Below are 18,968 nucleotides of genomic sequence, written 5' to 3'. Positions count from 1 at the left end.
AGGGACATCTCAGTGGGGGCCTTGCCTGGGCTCTGGGGGTGGTTAGGGCCTCTCCTCCGCCCAGCTGTAGGCGCAGGGGCCCTGTGTCAGGATTGTGGAGACCTGGGAAACTCTCTTTTCTGGGATGTGGATCTGGCGCTTGAGCACAAGAATTTCCCTGTGTGTGGTTTTTAATTTATTTTAAAATGTTTTAATTATATAAATAATAGTTATTCATTATAGACAGTTGGAAAATACAGATAAGCCCTGAGAAGAAAATAAGTCATACGCCCAAGCACCTGAGGTCAATTAATCCACGACAAAGGAGGCAAGAATGTACAGTGGAGCAGAGACAATCTCTTCAACAAGCAGTGTTGGGAAAACCGGACAGCCACATGTAAAACAATGAGATTAGAACATTCACTCACACCATATACAAAAATAAACTCAAAATGGTTTAAGGACCTAAATGTAAGACCTGAAATCATAAAACTTATAGAAGAGAACATAGGCAGAATATACTTTGACATCAATCATACCAGTATGTTTTTGGAATAGTCTCCTAAGACAAAAAAAAATAATAATAAAAGCAAGAATAAACAAACAGGGCCTAATTAAACAGCAGAGGAAACCATCAACAAAATGAAAATATAACCTATGGAATGGGAGAAAATATTTGCAAATGATATGACTGACAAGGGTTAATACCCAGAATATATAAACAGCACATACACCTCAATATCAAAAAACAAACAACCCAATCAAAAAATGGGCAGAAGACCTGAATAGACATTTTTCTAAAGAAGACATACAGATGGCTAACAGGCACATGAGAAGATGCTCAACATCGCTGATTATTAGAGAAATGCAAATCAAACTACAATGAGATGTCACCTCACGCCTGTCAGAATGGCTGTCATTAAAAAGTCTACAAATAACAAATGTTGGAGAGGAGGTGGAGAAAAGGGAATCTTCTTGCACTGTTGGTGGGAGTGTAAATTGGTGCAGCCACTGTGGAAAACAGTATGGAGGTTCTTCAAAAAACTAAAAATAGAACTACCACATGATCCAGCAATTCCACTCCTGAGAATATATCCAGAAAAGACAAAAGCACTAATTCAAAAAGATACATGCACCTCAATATTCATAGCAGCATTGTTTACAATAGCCAAAACATGGAAGTGCCCATCAACAGAGACATAAGTGCCCATCAGCAGACAAATGGATTAAGAAGAATGGTATACATTTACAATGGAATATTACCCAGCCATAAAAAAGAATGAAATTCTTCCATTTGGAGCAATGCGGATGGACCTAGAGAATCTTATACTTCGTGAAATAAGTCAGACAGAGAAAGACAGATACTGTGGGACATAACTTATGTTTGGAATCTGAAAAATAATACAAATGAATGTATATGCAGAACAGAAACAGACTCACAGGCACAGAAGACAAATTTGTAGTTACCAAATGGAAGAAGGAAGGGAGGAAGGACAAATTAGGGGTATGGGACTAAAAGATACAAACTACTGTGTATAAAATAGATAAGCAACAAGGGTATATTGTATAGCATGGGGAATTATAGCCATTATCTTGTAATAAATTATAATGGAATATAATCTGTAAAAATACTGAATCACTGTGCTGTACACACGAAACTAGTATAATATTGTAAATCAGCTATACTTCAATTAAAAAAATAAATTTTAAAAGTCATACATAGGGAATTCCCTGGCAGTCCAGTGGTTAGGACTCGGCGCTTTCACTGCCCATGGCATGGGCTCAATCCCTGGTCGGGAAACTAAGATCCTGCAAGCCACGTGGCATGGCCAAAAAAAAAAATCATACGTAATCAATGCCATCTATAAGCGACTGCTATAAATTTTAATCTGTGTTCATTCATTCATTTATCTATCAATTAATTATTATTTTTGGGTGAAGAATGTGGATAACGATCTCACAAGCCAAGGACTGTGTTCTTTTAGATTTTAGTATGACTGTGTATACCTATTCTTTTTTCTTTCAAAAATGGTTATTTTTTAGTTTTGTGATCTGCCTTTCCCATTTTTCAGGTGGTTTCATTATGTCTCTGTTTACTCTCTGACCTTCCTTGCCTTTTGTGAGTGAGCAAAGAAAGGCATTTTGCCCAAAGGGAGGCATTTGGGAAGAGCCATCTGGTTATTTCTTGGTGTAGTTGCTTAAAGCGTGGACGGCAGAGAGGTGCGTGAAGTGTGTGTCTGCCTCTCCCCATCCATGTTTCTCGCTACCTATCTTCCATCTGCTCTCCCTACCCACCCCTCTGCCTTTTTTTTCCTTCCATACAAACCCAGGAAAGGATACTGCCTCCAGTCTGAAGGTTTCTTTTCATGGCTTTTAGAGAAAAACCTCTCAGGAGCTCAGAAAAAAAGGTACACAGAGTGGAGACGGGAAAGGTCATGCCTAAGCTGGGGTGGGGTCTTGGGAAGAGTGACCAAGAGGAGGGCCCAGGTCCCTGGCTCTGTCCTGAAGCAGTGAGAAGACACTGGGTGTTAGGTTTGTGGGGGATAGCAGGTGGCTGTGGGGCCTTCTTGCAGAGACAGCAACCAAGATGACCAGGAGGAGGCCTGGAGATTATATAAGGGGCCCAGATAAAGGTCGGAAATAGGGGACGAGGAATTGTGTCTTGACAGGACACTCTCCTCCACCCAGGCCCTGCTCTTTCCATGAACCTCTGCTGGTCTGCTTTCCCTACCTGGCCGTGGCAGGTAGGGAAAGCAGGTCTTTCCCTACCTGCCAGGTAGGTCTGGCAGACCCGGCCACCATGCCCTACTGACACCTCTGTGCCAGCAGCTGCTCCACGGCCCCTCCCTGGCCAGTAGGTAGGGATCTGCGCATGTAGTCAGGCATGGGGAAGATGTTCCGATCACCCTTAGAATTGGCAGCTCAGATTCCATTCTAGAAAAACAGCTCAGAGCCAGGGAGAAAATGGAAGCTGGGGTGGTCTGGGAGGAACAAGCGATGCCTCCCCTTTACTTCTTACTGAATAAATGGGGTCTCTGGCCGTAGGTGAGGAGAAGGCCTCTGAGCCCTGAGGATGAGTGAAACTTGGCATCTCAGCTTTTTTCTGGGCTACTCTGGTCTGCACACAGGCTGGTGTTTCATGGCGGGGCCAGGAATCCATGCTTATGAACAGGATGATTTCCATAAGCTGTGTGTTCCTCAGTGGATCATACTTGTTTTCCTGTGGATCCCAGTCCTGGTGAGACCCGGCAGCCACCCGCTGGGCTGCAGAGCAGGGTAGCTTCCTGTGGGGCCCCTCGAAGCCTGCACTGCTCCTCTCCCTTCCTCCACTCCTGAGCTATAATTAAGTTCCTATATGAAACCGTATCCCTCAGCTGACACACACTTGTAACCGCAGTCCTGGTCACTGGGCAGCTCCTCTGGGGGTGACTCCAGGGTCTGGTGTCTCAGCCTCCAGACAGTCTTGGGTAGGTCTGAGTAGGTGGTGGGAACCCACCAGGAGAGGCGTGGGTCCAGTGAGGCAGGATCAGGCCTTGCCCAAGAGGCAGAAAGTGGGGAGTCAAGGGGGAGATGAAGGGCTGGTGAGCAGCCAGAGTGCAGGGCACACAGAGGTGGAGGCCAGGACAGGCAGCCTTGCAGGGCAGGAGGGCATGGACAGGGCCAAGGTTCTGAGTCACCGAGCCACGAGGCAGAATGTAATCAATCTGTTTTATTTTATACTCTGCATATTTCTGTAGTATTGTAAAATTGAGATATACTTCCCATAATGTAAAATTCACCACTTTAAAGTATACACTTTAGTGGTTTTTGGTAGATGTACCGTGTCGTACAATCATTGCCACTATCTAATTCCATAACATTTCCATCACCCCCAAGCAAACCCTGTACCTATTAGTACTTAGTCCTAATACCATCTTCCCCTCATTGATTCCCTGGCAACCACTAATCTACTATCCTTCTCTGTGGATTTCCCTATTTTGGACATTTCCTATAAATGGAATCATACAATATGTGGTCTTTTGTATCTGGCTTCTTTCACTTAACATAATATTTTCAAGGTTCATCCATGCTGTAACATGTAGTGGTACTTCATTCCTTTTTATGGCTGAATAATATTCCTTTGTATCATTTGGGTTGTTTCCATTTTTTTGGCTTCTATGGACACTCATTTACAGACTCTTGTGTAGACATATGCTTTAAGTTCTTTTGGGATTATACATAGGAGTAGAATTGCAGGGTCATGGTAACTTTCTGTTTAATATTTTGAGGAACTACCAAACTGTTTTCCAAAGTGCCTGCATCATGCCCTCACTCACTTATTGTTTGTTTGTTTGTTTGTGTATTATGTTTATTGGCTGTTTATTTATTTTTAATTATAAAATATATATAACATAAAATTTGCCATTTTAACCTTTTTTTTTTTGCGGTACGTGGGCCTCTCACTGTTGTGGCCTCGCCCATTGCGGAGCACAGGCTCCAGATGTGCAGGCTCAGCGGCCATGGCTCACGGGCCCAGCCGCTCCACGGCATGTAGGATCTTCCCGGACCGGCGCACGAACCCGTGTCCCCTGCTTCGGCAGGTGGACTCTCACCACTGCGCCACCGGGGAAGCCCTAACCATTTTTTAAATGTACATTTCAGTGGCATTAAGTACCCTCACATTGTTGTACAGCCATCACCACATCCATCTCCAGAACGTTTTTTCATCTTGCAAAACTGGGAATTCCCTGGTGGTCCAGTGGTTAGGACTCTGTGCTTTCAATGCCAGGGGCCCGGGTTCAGTCCCTGGTTGGGGAACTAAGATCCTGCAAGCTGCGTGGTGCAGCCAAAAAAAAGAAGAGAAAAGAAAAAAAAAGACCATCTTGCAAAAATGAAACCATACCCATGCTTGCTTCGGCAGCACATACACTAAAATTGGAATGATACAGAGAAGATTAGCATGGCTCCTGCACAAGGATGACACGCAAATCCATGAAGCGTTCCATATTTTTAAGATGATACAAATGGAGAGATATTACCATGTTCCTGGATTGGAAGAATCAACATTGTGAAAATGACTCTACTACCCAAAGCAATCTACAGATTCAATGCAATCCTTATCAAACTCCCAATGGCATTTTTCACAGAACTAGAACAAAAAATTTCAGAATTTGTATGGAAACACAAAAGACCCAAATAGCCAAAGCAATCTTGAGAAAGAAAAACGGAGCTGGAGGAATCAGGCTCCCTGACTTCAGACTATACTACAAAGCTACAGTAGTCAAGACAGTGTGGTGCTGGCACAAGGGCAGAAATATAGATCAATGGAACGGGATAGAAAGCCCAGAGATGGACCCACACACATGTGGTCACTTTACCTTTGGTAAAGGAGATAAGAATATACAATGGAGGAAGGACAGCCTCTTGAATAAGTGGTGCTGGGAAAATTGGACAGCTGTATGCAAAAGAATGAAATTAGCACACTCCCTAACACCATACCCAAACATAAACTGGAAATTGATTAAAGACCTAAATGTAAGGCCAGACACTATAAAACTCTTAGAGGAAAGCATAGGCAGAACACTCTATGACATAAATCACAGCAAGATCCTTTTTGACCCACTTCCTAGAGAAATGGAAATAAAAACAAAAATAAACAAATGGGACCTAATGAAACTTAAAAGCTTTTGCACAGCAAAGGAAACCATAAACAAGACAAGAAGACAGCCCTCAGAATGGGAGAAAATATTTGAAAATGAAGCAACTGGCAGGGGATTGGTCTCCAAAATATACAAGCAGCTCATGCAGCTCAATATCAAAAAAACAAACAACCCAATCCAAAGATGGGCAGGGGACCTGGATAGACATTTCTCCAAAGAAGATATACAGATTGCCAGCAAACACATGAGGGGATGCTCGACATTACTGATCATTGGAGAGATGCAAATCAAAACTACAATGAGGTGTCACACCTCACACTGGTCAGAATGGCCATCATCAAAAAATCTGCAAACAATAAAAGCTAGAGAGGGTGTGGAGAAAAGGGAACCCTCTTGTACTGTTGGTGGGAATGTAAATTGATGTGGCCACTATGGAGAACGGTGTAGAGGTTCCTTAAAAATCTAAAAAAAAACTACCACATGACCCAGCAATCCCACTACTGGGCATATACCCTGAGAAAACTATAATTCAGAAAGAGTCATGTACCACAGTGTTCATTGCAGCACTATTTACGGTGGCAGGGACATAGAAGCAACCTAAGTGTCCATCGACAGATGAATGGATGAAGAAGACGTGGCACATATATACAATGGAATATTACTCAGCCTTAAAAAGAAACGAAATTGAGTTATTTGTAGTGAGGTGGAGGGACCTAGAGTCTGTCATACAGAGTGAAGTAAGTCAGAAAGAGAAAAACAAATACCGTATGCTAACGCATATATATGGAATGTAAAAAAAAAAAAATGGTTCTGAAGAACCTAGGGGCAGGACAGGAATAAAGACGCAGAGAATGGACTTGAGGACACAGGGAGGGGGAAGGGTAAGCTGGGACGAAGTGAGAGAGTGGCATTGACATATATACTCTACCAAATGTAAAGTAGATAGCTAATGGGAAGTAGCCACGTAGCACAGGGAGATCAGCTTGGTGCTTTGTGACCACCTAGAGGGGTGGGATAGGGAGGGTGGGAGGTAGATGCAAGAGGGAGGGGATATGGGGATATGTGTATACGTATAGCTGATTCACTTTATTACACAGCAGAAACTAACACAACATTGTAAAGCAATTATACTCCAATAAAGATGTTAAAAAAATAACAAAAAAATAATAAAGTTACTTAGGTCAGTTCCTTATACCTTTAACCACTTCAGTGAAGTGGTTCAATATATTTGTTGTACACAACTGATTCTTCTATCATATTCTGTCTTTAATCCTGGGATTCCCATATGGCCATTTAAAAGAAATTATACATTAAGGTTTACTCTTTGTGTTGTACATTTAAATGGGGTTTAAAAAAGGCATAATGCCATGGATCCAGAGTTATAGTTTCATACATTTAGTTCCATTACCTTAAAAATTCCCTTGTGCTTCAATTATTCAACACCCCCCACCCCCCGTTCCTAGTTTTGCCTTTTTCAGAATGTCATATAATTGGAATCATACAATGTGTAGCCTTTGTGGAGGAAATTCCTTAACTTAGCAATATGCATTTAAGATTCTTCCATGTCTCTTCCTGGCTGACAGCTCATTTTTAAAAAATTACTGAACAATATTCTTTTGTGGGTATGTGCCACATTTTGTGTATCCATTTACTTCTTAAGGATATCTTGGTTGCTTCCTGTTTTGGGCCGTTGTGAATGGAGCTGCAATGAACATTCACAAGAAGGTTTTTTTCTGGACATAAGTTTTCAAGTCTAGGTAAACTTAGATAGACACATGACTGTGGATCATATGATAAGACGATTTTTAATTTTGTGAGAAACTGACAGGCTGTCTTCCTAAGTGGCTGTATCATCTGCATTTTTACCAGAAAGGAGTAAGAGTTCCTGTTGTTCCACATCTCACCAGCATTTGGCTGTTAATGTTTTGTGTTTTAGACATTCTAAATATATGTTTAGTAGTATCTTGCTGTTGTCTTGGTTTGCAGTTCCCTGATGACAAGTGATGTTGAGCATTTTCTCGTATGATTATTTGGCATACGTAAATCTTTGGTCTGTTCAGATCTTACGCTCGTTTTTCAAGTGGCTTATATATTTTATTATTGTTCAGTTTTAAATATTTTTTGTGTATTTTTGATATGAATCCTTAGATACGTATTTTGCAGATGTTTCTACCAGTCTGTGGCCTACCTTTTCATTCTCTTAACTGAGCCTTTTACAGAGCAGAAGTTTTTTTAATTTAGTAAAGTCTAGTTCATCAGATTATTTTCATGGATTGTGCTCTTGATATTATATTTAAAATCTCATCACCTCACCCCAGGAGATGGTGATTTTCTCCTGTTTTATATTTAAGTTTATGTTACATTTTAAGTTAACTTTTGCATAAGGTCTAGGCTTTTATATGTTTATATGTATACATATATGTATGTATATGTGTGTGTGTGTGTGTGTGTGTATATATATATATATGTATATAGTTCCAGGCACCATTTGTTGAAAAGACTTTTGTCCATTGAATTGACTTTGCTTCTTTCCCAAAAGAACTGTTGACTATGTTAGTATTGGTCTATTTCAGGACTTCTTACATTGTTACATTGATATATGTATCTGTTCTTTGCCAGCACCACACTGTCTTGATTTCTATATTGCAATAAATATTGAAATCACAAAAAAAAGGGAAAAAAAGAAATTCTGTACCCTAATTAATAATTCTCCATTCCCCACCCCCCGCCAGGCTTCTGACAGCCACCATTCTACCTTCTGCCTCTATGAATTTGACTACTCTAAATCCATCATAGGAGTGGAATCATACAGTATTTGTCCTTTTGTGACTCGCTTATGTCACATATAATGTCTTCAGTGTTCACCCATGTTGTAGCGTGTGTCAGAATTTCGTTCCTTTTTAAGGCTGAATAATATTCCATTGTGTGTATATACCACATCTTGTTAATCCATTCATCTGTTGATGATTCATTCATCTGTTGCTTTCCCCTTTTGGCTTTTGTGAATGTACTACTATAAACATGGATGTACAAATATCTGTTCACGTCCCCTTGTTCAGTTCTTTTGGGTACATACCCAGAAGTAAAATTGCTAGGTTGTATGATAATTCTGTTTTTAATTTTTTAAGGAGCCACCGTACTGTTTTCCATAGTGGCTGCGCCATTTTACATTCCCACAAGCAGTGTACAAAGGTACCCACGCCCTCCCTCTTGGTTGATAGCTCGGTTGAATACAGAATCAGAATTTTGAGGTTACTGTTCCATGTTTCAGTATGAATAATGAAGTTAGTTGGAATCTAAGTCCTTTGTAAGTAATCTGTTTTTTCTTCTCTAAAAGATGTAAGAATATTCTTTATTCTTGGAGTTCAGATATATCACCAGGATATATCTAGATATTTGTCTTCTTTCCTTAATTTCTGCGGAGCCCTTAATTGCTAAAGACAAGTCTTGGAATCTCCAGGAAATCTTCTATTTGTTTTCCTTCATTGTCTCTATTCTCTGCTTCTAGGACTCTTATTAGACAGACTTTGGACTTTTGGACTTATTGCTTCATCACTAGTGTGTAGAAATATGATTAAATTTTATATATTCATCGTGTATACTTCAACCTTGCTGAACTTATTTATTAGTTCCAACAGGTTTTTTTTTTTAGTGGATTTCTTAGGATTTTCTGTGTATAAGACCATGACTTCTGCTAATAGAGATAGTTTTACTTTTTCCTTTCCAATCAGATAACTTGTATTTCTTTTTCTCACCTAATTGCCCTGGCTAGAATCTCCAGTACAGCATTGAATAGAAGTGGTGAAAGTGGACATCCTTGTCTTGTTCCTGATCTTAGGAGGGAAGCTTTTCCTTAGGAGCTGCTTATTTTTGAATTGAGAATTCTTGACGTGCTACAAAATTCAGAGGTATTCCCTCTTTCCCTCCCCCACCTCTCAGCCGCCCAGCCCCCGGTGGGGGCAGCCCCATTAGCCACTCTCATTTATGAGCATGTACCTCTTTTCTGTTATGACATTATTACTTTCCAGGCAGATGACTATCTGCTGTGCTCACTGGTCTGCCTCTCGCTTCTTGTAGTGTGTCTTGTCCATCTGGCATCCAGTGCGCCTGGAGCTTCCTCATTCTTTTTCACTGCTCCCTCCTCTCTTTTATGTGTGTACCACCCCCCTATTTATTGATGGGCATACAGGTGATTTCCAGTCTTTTGCTGAGTGAATAACCTTCACATGTATCATTTTGCACACAGATATAACAAACAGATTGATATGGATGCAATGCGACAGATGCCGTGGCTGGCGGAGATGTGTGTGGGAACTGCCGGGAGGGAAGGAGATAAAGGCTTTCAGAGGAGGCTGGTTAATGGAGCCTTAAGAAAGGCTCAGGGTGAGCATTTGGCATCTGGGGTGGGCCTCGCAGGCTGGGCAGAATTGCAGCAGGCTGAGATGGTGTAGGAAGCACAAGTGTGAGTAAGAGAGCAGCAGCTCAGATGTGATTGGGGAAATCAAGAGTATTGTTTATCTATTGCTTCATAACAAATGACCCCAAAACTTAGTGGCGTAAAACAACATTTATGATCTGGCAGTGTCTGTGGGTCAGGAGGCAGTTACACAAGGGCCTGAATATTAGGAGGCAGGTGTTTTGCGAGCCGTTTTAGAAGGCTGCCTCCAATAGCAAGTTGCAGTGAGGATGGGATTGACTTGGAGCCGGCTGGAGGTGGGGTGGAGCCATTAATGTAGGTAATCTTACATGCTCGGCTGGGAGGTTGGGATTGATGTGAGAACATGGGAGCCACAGAAGGCCTTTGAGCAGGAGAATAATGTGATAGGCGTTATCTAGGACAGTTAATCTGCTAGGATTATACCAGACGGGTTAAAATGGAGAGTGATACACAGGCAGAGACTTAGATTAGGAGAGGTCTGTATTAACCGAACTGAAAAGTTTCTGGCCTTTAGTAACAGTTGCTACGCATGGAGCACCTTCTCTGTACCATGTACTTTGGCTGTGTATTCTCAACTCTTCTGTCTTAGAAACGACCACAAAAAGAAGGTATTACTGATGTATATTGTTTGCAGCTGAGAAAACTAAGCCTCTGAGAGGTTAAGAAAGTCGTGTATGGTGCACAACTAGTAAGTTGCAAAGTGGCACTCAGGTCTGCCTGGCCTTTAGGACCGTGCCTTTGGGTGGCAGCGTGAGTGGAAAGGTGGGGATGACTGTGGAGACAAAGCCTTGGCCCTTCCCTGGGTGCTGAAGGGAGACGGAGGAGTCTGAGAGGTTGATTTTTTGAACCTAGGTGGCCAGGACAAAGATGACACTGTAACAGGAAAGAAGAGAGGCCAGTGGGTCGCTGCTGTGGTGGGGGAAGGTGAGTCATCCTGGAACTCTGGGTGCTTGTTGGCAGGGTCCTTCCCGGTTATAGGGGATCATAAATAGTTCCCAGACTTCGTGTATGAAGATGTGCTTTTGGCCAAAAAGCGCTCTAAAAGTGGGAGCTTCTTGGTCAGAGGGTTCTGTGAGGAGGTTCTTTGTTTGAACACTGTGTTTTCGTGTTCCCTCAGCAGTCTGAGTGGGGCCTCTGCCACATTCTGCTGGTCAAAGCAGTCCCTGGACCAGCCCTGATTCAAGGAGGGAGGAGTAGCAAGGGCAGCCATCTTTAACCCACTAAGGGCCAGTGATGCAGAGCAGGGATTCGAACTCACAGCTGTGTGACTCAGACCCAGGGCTCTTTCTGCCACACCACCCTGCATTCCTTTCTGCTTCCGACTCCTTGGGGCCTGTAGAGCTTGCTGGCTCACGTGTGTTGTTGTAAGGGAACTAATTTTTATTTTGGCCTCCCAGAGCAGCAGTTGCACTAGTCACCTCTTTTTCACACGTTAGCCTCCAGGATCACCATGCCTGAGAGAACCTTCCAAAATTGGCTTTGTCTGGGGGAGTCAGCTGGCTGTCCCCCAGGCTCTTTGGCACTGATTGCTGAACACGCCTGGAATTTCCCCTTCTGCACTTAGTGCTGGCCTGTGGGATCCCTGCAGTGCTGCAGCCAGATGTGCAGACGGGCCCCATTACCAGTTGTCCCAAGTGGTGTCTAGTCCAGTGATTCCCAGGCAAGACTCAGCTGGCAGATTCACCAGGGAATTTTGGAAGAAAGGTAGTTTCCTGGGCCTTGTCTCAGGCCTCTCGAATTAGAATTTCCAAGAATGAACTCCAGGAATCTGCGTTTTAAAGCTCCCCATTGACCTGAGGGGGCAGCCTGGTTGGAGAACCACTGACTTCTCAGAAAGGTGCCCTTGAAGTCACTGATCAGAGTTCAAGCTGGGCCTGAGAATGACGGTCCTGAGGGCCTCACACCTCACAACCAGGAAGTGACTCCTGAAAGCCTCCAGGTTTCTGACTGCATCTGCCCAAAGGATGCTCTTTTGCATTTTTTAAAAAAATTATTTTATTTATTTATTTTTAGCTGCGTTGGGTCTTCATTGCTTCGTGCGGACTTTCTCTAGTTGTGGCGAGCGGGGGCTACTCTCCGTTGCGGTGGGCGGGCTTCTCATTGCAGTGGCTTCTCTTGTTGCAGAGCACGGGCTCTAGGCGTGCGGGCTTCAGTAGTTGTGGCTCATGGGCTTAGTTGCTGCATGGCATGTGGTATCTTCCTGGACCAGGGAACAAACCCATGTCCCCTGCATTGGCAGGCAGATTCTTAACCACTGCACCACCAGGGAAGTCCCCATGTTTGGTTTTAAAAGAGAGAGCAAGAGCGAGAGTGAGAGAGAGAGAGAGAGTGTGTGTGTGTATGTGTATGTGTGTAATTTTGAATGAATCAAAATGTAAGCATACTGATAAATTTTGCCAAATTCCAGAAAGTTACACTAATTTACCCTGTCTCAGCAGTATGTGAGAGTTTCTGACTCCCGGTTCCCTTGAATCTGAGTTAACGTATAAAGGAAGTCCCGTGGTCTTCTGAAATGTAACACTCTCTGACCTTGGAACCAGTTAGTTTGGAGTCAATGCTCACATTTCCCTTTCCTTGGGCCACCAGGGTCTTGCGTGTTGGGTGAGACGGTGGTGTCTGGGAGCTCTGACCTCCTCAGTCCTCACTGTGGCCCTGTGGTATTGCATCATTTCCTGTCTCCCTTAGGCCACGTGGCATTCTATGGCCACTTGCCCTGTCACGTGTGGAGGTGTTGGGGAGTGAGTAAAGTTGGGTTGGTCAAGTGTGTGTAAGAAGACATTGGTTCGGGCTTCCCTGGTGGCACAGTGGTTAAGAATCCGCCTGCCAATGCAGGGGACACGGGTTCAAGCCCTGGTCCGGGAAGATCCCACATGCGGCGGAGCAACTAAGCCCGTGTGCCACAACTACTGAGCCTGCGCTCTAAAGCCCGTGAGCCACAACTACTGAGCCCGCATGCACAATTACTGAAGCCCGCACACCTAAGAGTCCGTGCTCCGCAACAAAAGAAGCCACGACAATGAGAAACCCGCGCACCGCAATGAGAAGCCCGCGCACCACAACGAACAGTAGTCCCTGCTCGCCACAACTAGAGAAAGCCTGCACAGAGCAACAAAGACACAGTGCAGCCAAAAATAAAATAAATAAATTAAAAAAAAAAAAAGACGTTGGTTCCAGCTGCTGATTTACATGCCTTCTGACGTCATCAAGAGAGATGTCACTCTCGAAGTTGCATGTCTTCAAAAGTAGAAATGAAGAAATGCTTCCAGGAAGCCCAACGCAATCAGCCCAACCCTCTGAAGGTGGTGGGCACCCACGCAGCTGGTAAACGCTGCCTGAGTCACCACTGGCCACAGTCCCTGCTCCTGTCCACACAGTTCCTGTCTGGGAGGACCTGCCCAAGACAGTGGCCAGGGACGTGGTGTAGGTCTCCCCAGGTCATGGTGGCAGACTCTTAGCTCTGGTTTCACAGCAGTTCTTTTCTCCAAAGATGAGTTGTGGCGTCTGCCTGTTTTTTGGATAAGTCTGTGGATTGTACACTTGGGATTTGAAGGAAGAGCTGGATGGCCAAGGCAGAGCTTTTACGTAGCAGAGCTGTATCCCTGTGTGGAGTCAGTTAAGACTCTCCAACAACAGCTGGCTGGTTATCCTTTTATTCATCTCTCATGGTTTTCGTGTCACATTCTCCTTGGAGTTTGGTCCAAGCCTTCTTCCACTCACCCCTATCCCTCTCAAGAAGATGCTGCCTCTTGTCACTGTGGAGATCACAAGCGTTACAGGTGCCGTAACTTCTTTCCTTGCATCTCAGAGATCTCTCGTGTTTGGGCCCTCACATACTTGTTTGTTTTATTATTACTATTACTGTTATTACCAAGTGCCTGCTTTGTGCCTAGTACCTTATTAGACTCTGGAAAGATGCAGCAGGAGATTGGCCCTGCCCTCTGGGAGATGAAACATCTCTTTTCTCCCTTCCTCTCTGACTGTGCCTTTGCTGCCCTGGTTCCTCTTCCTCTTTCCCCTGCCTGAGTGTGAGCGTCTGGGGGCTCCTGCCCCTTCTCTGCCAGACCTGCTCTTCCCACAGTCCCCACCTTAATGGGAGCATCCCCACCCCCCTGGTCACCTGATGGGCACCCTTCATGTCTCTTTTAATCAGTCACCAGATCTTGTCAGTTCTTCTTCCTTAATATCTTTACTGCTTTTTGCCTTAAAGTCTGATGACACTAGTGCTACCCCAGCTTGTGGTTGTTATTTGCCTCATATTTTCAACCTTTCTGTGTCATCACATTTTAGGAGTTTCTTTCATAAACAGAACGTGGCTGGATTTAAAATTTTAAGTCAGATCTGAAAATCTGTCTTAAATGAGTTTAATTTATTTACATTTTGGGGTTTGACTTAAATATATTATGTTTTTGAGTCCTTTCCATATGCTTTCCTTTTTTGCCTGTTTTTCTCCTTTCCTGCCTTCTGTTAGATTGACTGAGTTTTCTTTATTCTCGTTACTGGTCTGAAAATTATACACCTTATTTCTGTTCTTACTCCTACATTTTCTCTTCTTACCCCCCATCTTTTTACTTTGGAGAAAACATGAAAATAATATAGTGAACATCTGTATTCTTTTTACTTGCATTTAATGCATTTCTCTCTTTATCGCTATATACTTTTGTTTAGAACCATTCGAAAGTAAGCGTGGACTTGTTTTTCTTTTTCTTCCTCAGGATTTGGTGTGCTACTTCTATCGAGAGACTCACTTAAAATTTTTTTTTTTTTGTATTTTGGAATAATTTTAGATAAATTTAGAGAGTTTCTGTACACCTTTACCCAGCGCTCCCTAATATTAACATCTTATATTTAATTCTCTTTTAAATTTTGGGAAATTCTCAGTCATTCTCTTTGGTTCCCTCCCATTTTTTGTACTCTAGCCTCCCGGAATTCCTCTTAGACATCTGTTGACCATTCTACCATCCAGGTCTCTTATATGTTTTTTCTGTGCTGCTTTATCTCTTTAACCATCTGAATCTTCTCATTTTGTTAGCCCTTTCACATTATTTTATTATTCCTGATTCTTGGGATGCTTCCTCCCTTTTTGTGTCTGATGCTGTCCCTCTTGGTGGTTTATTTCTGTGTGGTTTGTAACTTTGGGTTGTGAGCTCATCTTCAGGAAGGACTGTCATGGGCAACTTTTGTGTCCTGGGGTGTGAAAGTATCCCTAAGAACAGTTTGCATCTGGTGGGGCCGTAGGGTTAAAGGTCCTGGCTCAGTTTTTATGTTCACTTCTCAGTTTGGCACCCCTTCACCACTCTCAGTGTAAAATCAGATTCGTATCCATGGGTGGGGCTAGCTTAGTAGTTGAGTTTCTTATGGGTGACTTTCACCCTTCCACAGAGCCTTGGAGAAATGGCCAGCTCCTTATTGCTTTACTGGGCAGCCCTTTGAGGTTCATGTTGATATCTGGGCTCAAAGCCACAGCCAGACATTATAACTACTTCATGTGTGGGTTCAAAAGTCCACAGGTCATTCTGGTGTCAGTCCCACTTATTGTTCATGTTTCCCTTTTTCTTGTCATTTCTGGCACATGGGGTATTTTTCTTTCAAATTTGGCTGTATGTTTAAGGATATCATTTATCTTATCTAGTATTTCTATGACTGTGACCATAGTGGGAAGGGGAAGCTCTTTCACATTAATTCAGTCCATTATATTGCTGAAAGTTCAAGTCCAAATCCTTAGTATAGTGTATGCAGCCCTTTGCGATCCAGCCCCCATCTACCTCTCCTGCGTAAACTTAGCTTTCAAATTTTACACTTCAGCAAACTGAACTATTTGTACACCGCAAAGTGTAATGTTTAAAAGCTCAAGTTTTAGAGTCCAGCTGTTCGGTTTGGAACCTGTCTTCATCCTTTCATAACTTGTGATCTTGGACAAGGTACTTATCCTCTCTGTGCCTCAGTTTTCTCCTCTGTAAAGTGGCAGCATCTGGCATATAGTAAACCTAATCCCTGTTAGTTCCGTCCATGGCTGCTGTCTCCAGGAGGCCACACCCTCAGGCTTCTGCACCTTTGCACATGCTTGTTCCTCCCAGGAAGTGCCCTTGACTGCCTTCCTTAATTCCTCTGGACAGAATGGCTTTTGCTCTTTCTGTGCTTGGTGTCTCTTTCTATAGTAATTATCACTCGGTAGGTCATTGTTTGTTTACGTTTCCTTTCCTTCCCAGATGCCGGGACCCCTGAGAACAGGGCCTCGTTTTTCTTGGTGCTTGAAGCTCCTGGCATTCTCCCTGTCACTTGGTGGCTGCTCAGTGTGGCCTGTTGAGTTGAATTGCATTGAATTTCTCTGGTTGAGTAGAGGCAAGGGCTTGGGAGTGGTATGAGACCCAGATGCAGGGAAAGAGAGCAGGAAAGATTTTTTTTTTGGCACGTTTTGTGCCAAGTTGATGGAAATGTGGCTGGGACACAAGGTAGCAATTCTCAGTCTAGGTGAGGGTGCCAGAGACTTAAAGCAAGCCAGTGGCCAGAAAAAGCCACTAAAGCCTGCAAATTAAAGTAGTTTCCGGCCTTAAGAATGCATGTCCCACTTTCCATCCCCAAACTCAGCTTCTCTGAGTGCCAGGCAGAGGAATACAAACTAATTATAATCCCTAGTGGACCCTGAGAGCCTATAATTTTAGAATAAGGCTGCATTTCTGAAAGGGACAGTTGCTCTCAGAGTAGATGATTCTACATGCCGGGGGCCTCGAAGGAGACCAGGGTGTGAAAGTTCAGTAGCCAGCTGTTCAGAGCTAAGTGTCACCCCGCGCCCACGCCTGCGCAGTTAAGGTTTCTGCCCCACTGAGATTTCAGCAGCCAAAAGAGGCAGGTTGGATAGGCCTGGGCAGAGCTAAACAGCCTGTGCCATCCCTCCTCAGCTCTATCTGAATTCTCTGGACTCTTGGGATTCTATCACAGGAATAGTCTCAGAAGAGAAGGGAAGTTGATCTTTGAAGATCCCCAGAGGGTGTCCGTCAGACAGTAGTCTGGTGGGAGTGGTGAACAATGACAGCACTGACTTTCAGTCCCCTTGGCTGGGATTTCAGGACTCATTTCAACTCAGAGGTGGGCACAGGGCCTGGGGTGGTGGACAACTTGGGCCAGTACACACGGTTCCCAATAGTTCTTTCCTGACGACTCTGGGTGTTCACTACTGTGCCGGGTGCTACTGCTGAAGATACCAAAATAGTAATGCCACAGTCCCTCTCCTCAGAGAGGAGAGCTTGCCGTCTAGTTGGAGAGAATTCCTAGGGCACAGGAAGCTGCAGCCTGTTGCCCAAGACAGTAATTCCGTGTGATGCCACTGTGTGCAGATGTGCCCCTTTGACAGCCTGGTGCTTTTGCTCAAAAGGAGCTCTTCTTTTTCTGAGGTTTGACCATCGGTTTATTTTTGTCTTGGATGGTTTGTGAACACCGTTAAAGACTGGTTCCAGATTATTAGGACCACCTTTTTTTGTTACTGAGGATGGCCCCAAGCGTGTCTTTAAGAACCCCTCCTGGACTTCTCTGATGGCGCAGTGGTTAAGAATCCCCCTGCCAAGGCAGGGGACATGGGTTCGAGCCCGGGTCCGGGAAGATCCCACATGCTGCAGAACAACTAAGCCCATGCACCACAACTGAGTGTGCACTCTAGAGCCGCAAGCCACAACTACTGAAGCCCATGCACCTAGAGCCCGTGTTTCCCAACAAGGGAAGCCACCGCAGTGAGAAGCCCACGCACCACAACAAAGGGTAGCCCCACTCGCCACAACTAGAGAAAGCCCATGCGCAGCAATGAAGACCCAATACAGCCATAAATAAATAAATAAATTTATTTTTAAAAATACTAAAAAAATAAATAAGTGGGGGAAGAAAAACCTCCTTCTCTCTTCCATGTCTTTAAATAATGACAGGTTTACAGTGTCACTTGCTGATCTCCAAGGTCTCGTCTTCTAGGGGCAGATCACCAGCTTGCTGCTTTTGAGGCATCAAGATTTTTCCTGTGGGCTCTTGGATCATTTCTTTGCCTTTTCTAGTCTGATGCCATTTTTCTAGAAGAGTGATTGCTAAATCAGGCTCTCTGGGAGTGGGTTTTGGAATCTGCTATTGAAGATCAGAGGAAAATTGAGCAAAGTGAGATCTGAAACAGTTATGGATGGATTTATGGATGGGGACTCCAAGTGACTTAGGTGATCTTTAGTCTCAGGCAGTTGTGGAAGCTCCACTAGGTTGTAAAGGACCCAAGTTCCTTCCACTTCCCTGCTTTGTCATTCTTAGGGTATGGCTGTTGTTCTTATTGTCCAAAATGGCTGCCATGGATCCAGCTATCACACCCACATTCCAGGCAGCAGGATAAAGAGAGAAGGGAGGATGATGTCCCCCCTGCCCCAAGGCTACTTCAAATAAGTCTTCTGCCTCTTCCATTTTTTGTGACTCAGGGGAGGTTATTTAATATGTCAGAGCCACAGTTACCTCAATTTTTAATTAATTAATTAATTTATTTATTTTTGGCTGCATTGGGTCTTCGTTGCTATGCGCGGACTTCCTCTAGTTGTGGTGAGCTAGGGCTTCTCTTCGTTGCGGTGCACGGGCTTCTCATTGCGGTTGTTTTTCTTGTTGCGGAGCATGGACCCTAGGCACACGGGCTCAGTAGTTGGGGCTTGTAGGCTCTAGAGCACAGGCTCAGTAGTTGTGGTGCACAGGCTTAGTTGCTCCATGGCATGTGGCATCTTCCCAGACCAGGGCTCAAGTCCGTGTCCCCTGCATTGGCAGGCGGATTCTTAACCACCGCGCCACCAGGGAAGTCCCACCTCATTATTTATTTATTTATTTATTTATGGCTGCGTCGGGTCTTACTTGCAGCACAGGGGCTCTTTCCTTGCAGCGCGCGGGCTTCTCTCTAGTTGTGGTGTGGG

At 44.0% G+C, this 18,968-nt stretch overlaps 1 protein-coding gene and 1 non-coding gene across 4 annotated transcripts in view; both read left to right on the top strand.

Moving 5' to 3' along the window:
• The window catches only part of PPARD (peroxisome proliferator activated receptor delta), a 77,321-nt gene that overhangs the window by 15,459 nt on the left and 42,894 nt on the right, over positions 1-18,968 (top strand). The window contains exon 3 of one of the 3 annotated variants that reach the window (XM_067753223.1): positions 10,909-10,980. The exons of the other annotated variants lie outside the window; for them this stretch is intronic. The gene's annotated coding sequence lies outside the window, so the exon portion shown is untranslated. The remainder of the gene's footprint in view (positions 1-10,908; positions 10,981-18,968) is intronic. 3 annotated transcript variants of the gene reach the window in all.
• LOC137233209 (U6 spliceosomal RNA) lies at positions 4,864-4,970 on the top strand. Its single transcript, XR_010947371.1, has one exon. It is a non-coding gene; the product is annotated as a U6 spliceosomal RNA (small nuclear RNA).

This window comes from Pseudorca crassidens, chromosome 10, assembly GCF_039906515.1.
Source record: "Pseudorca crassidens isolate mPseCra1 chromosome 10, mPseCra1.hap1, whole genome shotgun sequence".
Taxonomy (NCBI): Eukaryota; Metazoa; Chordata; class Mammalia; order Artiodactyla; family Delphinidae; genus Pseudorca; species Pseudorca crassidens.
Note: the sequence above shows the minus strand (reverse complement) of the source record. Positions and strands in the feature narration are given on the sequence as shown.